Here is a 7,546-nt window from a genome sequence, read left to right on the forward strand (position 1 = left end):
AATTCTGTGAATCGTCTTTAGTACGTGGTAATATCAAATCCTTGGGTTCGTAACCCTCTAAGTTCTATCTTGATCTTATTGACCTCGGTTCTGGGACGGTACTTCTCGTTCATCAAGTGCTTGAATGCTGACCACGGTAGTGCGTACGCATCGTCTTGTCCCACTTGCTCTAGATAGGTATTCCACCATGTTAACGCAGAACCTGTGAAGGTATGCGTAGCGTACTACACTTTGTCCTCTTCAGTACACTTACTTATGGCAAACACCGATTCGACCTTCTCGGTCCACCGTTTCAATCCGATCGGTCCTTCGGTTCCATCAAATTCCAAAGGTTTGCAGGTAGTGAATTCTTTGTAGGTGCATCCTACACGATTTCCTGTACTGCTAGATCCAAGGTTATTGTTGGTATGTAGAGCAACCTGTACTGCGGCTATGTTTGAAGCTAGAAAAGTACGGAATTCCTCATCATTGTAACAACCCAAACCAACCCGCGAACAAACCACGTGAAAATACAAAATAAAATAAAAAATTGCTGAACTGCCACCTGGCGCGGCGCGCCACCAAGGGTGCGCGGCGCGCCAAACCTGTCTGTCCGGAAAGTCTTTAAACGCGAAAATGTTTGACTAGTTCCCGACATATTTAGGCGTAACGCTTTTAACCCCATGTTCCATATATAAAAACTAGCACGTTCTATTAATAAAATTATGTTTACGAAGCGGGGCCCACATCGACCCAAATTACCCTTTAAGTATCAAAATACAATTTTCGACCATAAGACTTTTAATACAAAACAAAGTCGAGCATGGCGATTGGGGATACGCTACCCAATCCTAATAAATCCAAAAGCAAGCCTTCTACGCAAACTATGCAAGTCCTCTAATCCTCGCGCTTACCCGAGCCACCATCCGCATGCAATCTATAAAAAGAGTCAACAACGAGAGGGTAAGCTAACGCTTAGTGAATGATAATATACTACATACATATATATGTATAAAATGGACACGCCACAAAATAACAAATACCGCATACCGAGGCATCCATATAAGGCACTACACTAAGCATACCTTACGATCTCTAGGCAACGAGCTAAAGATACAACAACAATATAAGTTCACCAACGACGATGTGAACAACGCCAAATAGCTACACCCGGAGGGTTAGCTACAACACAACAATACATTAATATATAACAATATAAACGAACAAGGTTAACACCTTAACCCAATACCGAGAAGCAAATACCACAATGAAGATTGGCCGAACTACACGAGCCTTAGTAATCCGAAACCACACGAGATTACTATCTTCACAACATCGAGGTTGGCCGAACTACACGAGCCTTAGTAATCCGAAACCACACGAGATTACTACCTCAATAAGATGACCGAACTACACGAGTCACCATGAATCCGAACTACACGAGATTCATTTCCACAATACAATAAGATGACCGAAACCACACGCGTCATCGTGAATCCGAATACACACGCGATTCACTTCTCAATATTATACCCTTCGCCATTGGGGTTATATCAACCACATCACAACCACGTGTGATAATGTACACGCGAATGCGTACTTCGCCAAAGAGGGTCAACCAAAACGCACAACCGTGCCAATTGGACTCATACAAAAGTCCATCAAATCCATCTATATGTGAAGTGAGCTCTATAGCCGAGAATCACTTCACCCGACCCGCACCCATCCTACACATACATATGCACATAGGATATTATCACTCACCTTGAAGTCTTGAAGAATGCTTCCAAGTAATCCGCAACTCGCCAATGGAAAGTACCTATTCCATTATCACAATTACAACAATACACTTAGAGTGGATTTACAAATCAACCCAATTCGTCACTTAGTGCAATTTCGACCCAAATGCACTTCCAAGCACAAACCGTGCCCAAAACTAACCAATAATCACTAACACAAGTGAGAATGGTCCTAATACGCCAATTAAACCCGAACTTAAGTGTTAAACACGCGTCATACCCATTTTGACACTAAAACCCTAGTTTTGACCCATTAAGTCAAAATCTCACCATTTACAAGTTTTAACACCAAAACACATTTAACTCGGTTTAATACTTCAACTTAATCCATTTTAAGTTTATAAACCACATTAAATCGCCAAATGGGTCATAATCACCACCAAACCCTAATTTGACCCAAAGTCACAATTAGTCAACCAAATAACCTTAAATGGGTTTCAATACTTCCATAATCACTAACTTAAGTGATTAAACTCAATTTCAAGTCCTAAACATGGCCAATTAGTTCACCAACCCAAAATCCACCAACAATTAACAATAAACCTAATTACTAGCATCACTAAACCCATTTCATCATCTAAAAGGGTTTTTCATCAAACTAACTCAAACCCTAACTTGAATATCAAATCAAATAGATAAAATTCAGAGTTTGAGCTTACCAATACCACTACAACGTAGCTAGGAGCGAAAGGAACAACTTTAGAACTCGAGCTTTTGATCAATTCGGCCTCCTTCTTCAGCAAAACCCTAAATCTCTCTCTAGAATCTCTAGAATCTCTCTCTAAAATAGTTTGAGAGTGATGAATGGATGTGAAAATGATCCAAAACTGATCCAAACCAGCTAATATGGCTCATAAATCCGGTCCCAAGTGAAATTACCCAATTGCCCTTCATTTAAAACAATTAAAAGAAGAAGAGAGCTGTCTGCATGATTTGGCGCGGCGCGCCCCTTACCCGCGCGGCGCGCAAGTAGCCAGTTTCAGATTCTTTTACCTTTTTAATTACATAACAATATTCAACGAAGCCCGTCCTCGAATGTCATAAGTACACAAGTATACAAGATAAATATTCGGGTCTTACAACTCTCCCCCACTTAAACTCGATCACGTCCTCGTGATCCTCGTCACTTAACCAAATGGACCCCACTCAACGGTCCTCAACATACGTCCCAATTCGACTTTCCTAAGCAATTTCTCCCAACGAATCGCCTACAACAACTAAAATTGTCACCCACGATTTTTACAAATCCACAATCCGAGCACTAAAACTATGCTCCTTCCCTAACATCGGGAAAAACTCAACTAATCTCGTACCGAGATATCTATCCCTTAGCGTACTATTACCGAGTATAACGCCAAAAGCAACAAGGTCTCAACCTAAGGTCAACAACCCGAAACGATGAAGACCGAACCAAACGAACCCTTACGGATTACACCAATCACTAAACATCCCTTGTAGTGCGCCATACGACCAATACACAACTACCGTAACATCATAATCCAACGGCTAGAACCGATAGCGCCCAAAACGACTATGAAAACGCAAAACCCAAGGTGTACAAAATCAACCATCGTCACACCCGTAACAAACATGTGAGCGAAACACAGCTATCGCCTCACTAATCCCACAACATGGTCCTCACGACCCCACCATCGATGTATAAGACGACCGATAGTTCCCGCAACATGGTCCTTACGACCCTACCATTGGTGTATCAAACAACCAATAGATCACACGACACGAAGGCTGGCCGAAAACACACGCGCCCTAGTGAATCCGAACTACACGCGACTCACTACCTTCACCACAACAACAATCGGGAATGGCCGAACTACACGCGCCATAGTGAATCCGAACTACACGAGAGTCACTATCCCGGAGGAATGACCGAACTACACGAGTCATTTGTGAATCCGAACTACACGAGACTCACTCCTCAATACAATGACCGAAACCACACGAGTCATTTGTGAATCCGAACTACACGAGATTCACTTCCACAATATAATGACCGAAACCACACGAGTCATTTGTGAATCCGAACTACACGAGATTCACTTCCACAACATCGAGGTTGGCCGAACTACACGAGCCTTAGTAATCCGAAACCACACGAGATTACTACCTCAATAAGATGACCGAACTACACGAGTCACCATGAATCCGAACTACACGAGATTCATTTAGTTAAGATGACCGAAACCACACGCGTCATCGTGAATCCGAAACCACACGCGATTCACAATCTCAACATAGGAATGGTACTCGCATTTCCCACCGGTACTCGCATTTCCCGATAGTGTTACACCATACCGACATAACACTACTCCCTTGATGAAGTCAGCGGACCCCGAAGGTCATACTCCACCAATCTCAACACCGGACGAAGTCAGCGGACCCGAAGATCATGCTTCACCGATATAACACCACGCTCATGATGAAGTCAGCGGACCCCGAAAGTCATGCTCTACCAATCACGTATTCCCATGATGAAGTCAGCGGACCCTAAAGATCATGCTTCATCAAACAACCATACCAATATCGAGCAAGAACCACCTATACCAAACATAGGTACCAAACAATAATTCTCCACAAGAGAACCCGACACACACCTCCCTTAACCGGAGGATTTCACCTTGCTCACCAAACACGTCCATTATCTCTCAACGAGATTTACCACGTTACCACCTCGGTGATGATTCAAATCCAAACCATAAGTACAATTTATCCGAAATTGTACTCTACTACAAATCGACCCAACCAGGTCTCGACAACATTTTCCGGATCTACCAATAGCATCATCCAAAATCTCACACTAAAACTTCCTCGTGCGGGAGTGTAACTCCCCCACTTAGAACCACGTTCCATATCCACAACTCGTACAACCGCACAATACTACCACAGGTAGACTTTACCAACAATTGGGCTCACACGACCCATTACCACATCTTGCTCCAACCTTGAGCACACGAAGGATTTTAACCAACCCTTAAACACTTTGTACGAAAAGTGTACCGCAACACAATCGAAGTCGAACACCACGCTAGTAGGTATAAAAGAGGCACCTAATGTCGCATCATAAAGACTCCATTACCAACACACATCGAGATTTAAAACACTCGATCTCAAGGGTTCCAACCAACCGACGAACCTCATGATTCGTCACTTCAACATCAAAGCGAACACGCGCTTAACAACCAAACACCAAAACCATTTTCGTGGCTTGGTAGAAACGTTTCCCAAATACTAAGGAATGCTTGGTTGCACCAAGTCTTACGCCCTTCGCCCGTCAATCAATCATCAACATAGGGTACTTCCATTAGGAACGTCACCCATAGCATAACATGCACAACAAAGGCACGCAACTCAAACTCAAACGGCATTTAATAAATAATCAAAAGACATATTTATCAAAATTAAACGTACCTTAACGTCTCCTGGCTGCACCCGTCCCCGCTAACTTGGGACATTCTGACTTACGATGTCCTTCTTTTTGGCAATTGAAGCACACCATACCATCACCCTTTGGTACCGAACATTCCCAAGACTTGTGACCCCTCACGCCACAATTGTAACATCTAGCCGCACTAGAATCTGACATACCCGTTCGCGTACCACACGTGCTCACACTCGGACCCTTAGCCCTCTTACTCGGAGCACCATAAGAACCGACCCTTCGCTCACTTGAAGGTTCACCCTTTTTCGATCGTGAATACGACTCGAAACCTCTAGCCAAGTCGAATAATTCCGAAAATGATTTCGCTTGACCCCGGCTAATTTTACTTTTCAAGTCATCATTCAAGGTCCGATAGAAATCTCCCATCAACAAACGATCATTCCCCAAATACTCCGGACAAAAACGAGCCTTCGCCATAAAGGTCGTCTTGAGAGTACTCAATTCCATAGATCCTTGTCGCAAATTTCGCAACTCATTACGCAATTCCCACAAATCGGCCGAAGTCCGGAACTCCTTGAAGAATTCCTCCTTAAAGTCGTCCCACGATAAAGCCATAAACGTCTCGCCACCGACAAGATCAATCTTACCATCCAACCAATCCCTTACCCTACCCCGCAACAAACTCGTAGCGAGTCTCGTCTTTCTCTTGGGAGGGCAATCAATAGTACGAAAACACCCTTCGACGTCCGAAATCCAAGTTGTGCTTACCAAAGGATCCGGCTTTCCGTCATACATCGGGGGTTTAGTCCTCATGAAGCTCTTAAGATAACGCTCCATTTCACCACTACTTTGAAGTTCGGAATACCTCCTTTCCATTCTTTCTTCTAACGCACCCATTTGCTTCGCAACGGCGGCCGCAACCCTAGTGTTAAACTCCGCGTCATTCGCCTCGGTCTCGTTTCGCGTCGTCATTCTAAAGAATGCAAAACGATTAGTCCACGAACGTGTAAAACCGTACGCACGACACAGCCCCATCTTGCTAAACACTCATCATACATCACTTGTTAGACACGATTTGCACCCGTAATAAGGTTTGCAAGTTCTTATTACGCACACATGCCGCATCGACTCGTTAGTACAACGACCGTCTCGCTCGATGATATACACAAACACAACCAAAATTCTACGCGGTACAAACACACGCGAGAATTATTATCACAACACAACAACATATTAATAATATCCGCATTACTAATATAAACGTTAGTCAACCTATAGCCAAGGCACTAACCAAACCCATTCTGACCCGTAACCCTACAAGTCCCACAACAATTTAAGCACACACAAGTCTAAGTCAAGGCACCTATCTCAAGTCACCTAAATCCCTTAGACCATGCTATGATACCACTTGTAACAACCCAAACCAACCCGCGAACAAACCACGTGAAAATACAAAATAAAAAAAAATTTGCTGAACTGCCACCTGGCGCGGCGCGCCAAACCTGTCTGTCCGGAAAGTCTTTAAACGCGAAAATGTTTGACTAGTTCCCGACATATTTAGGCGTAACGCTTTTAACCCCATGTTCCATATATAAAAACTAGCACGTTCTATTAATAAAATTATGTTTACGAATCGGGGCCCACATCGACCCAAATTACCCTTTAAGTATCAAAATACAATTTTCGACCATAAGACTTTTAATACAAAACAAAGCCGAGCATGGCGATTGGGGATACGCTACCCAATCCTAATAAATCCAAAAGCAAGCCTTCTATGCAAACTATGCAAGTCCTCTAATCCTCGCGCTTACCCGAGCCACCATCCGCATGCAATCTATAAAAAGAGTCAACAACGAGAGGGTAAGCTAACGCTTAGTGAATGATAATATACTACATACATATATATGTATAAAATGGACACGCCACAAAATAACAAATACCGCATACCGAGGCATCCATATAAGGCACTACACTAAGCATACCTTACGATCTCTAAGCAACGAGCTAAAGATACAACAACAATATAAGTTCACCAACGACGATGTGAACAACGCCAAATAGCTACACCCGGAGGGTTAGCTACAACACAACAATACATTAATATATAACAATATAAATGAACAAGGTTAACACCTTAACCCAATACCGAGAACCAAATACCACAATGAAGATTGGCCGAACTACACGAGCCTTAGTAATCTGAAACCACACGAGATTACTATCTTCACAACATCGAGGTTGGCCGAACTACACGAGCCTTAGTAATCTGAAACCACACGAGATTACTACCTCAATAAGATGACCGAACTACACGAGTCACCATGAATCCGAACTACACGAGATTCATTTCCACAATACAATAAGATGACCG

This window comes from Rutidosis leptorrhynchoides, chromosome 3 (genome assembly GCF_046630445.1).
Source record: "Rutidosis leptorrhynchoides isolate AG116_Rl617_1_P2 chromosome 3, CSIRO_AGI_Rlap_v1, whole genome shotgun sequence".
Lineage (NCBI taxonomy): Eukaryota > Viridiplantae > Streptophyta > Magnoliopsida > Asterales > Asteraceae > Rutidosis > Rutidosis leptorrhynchoides.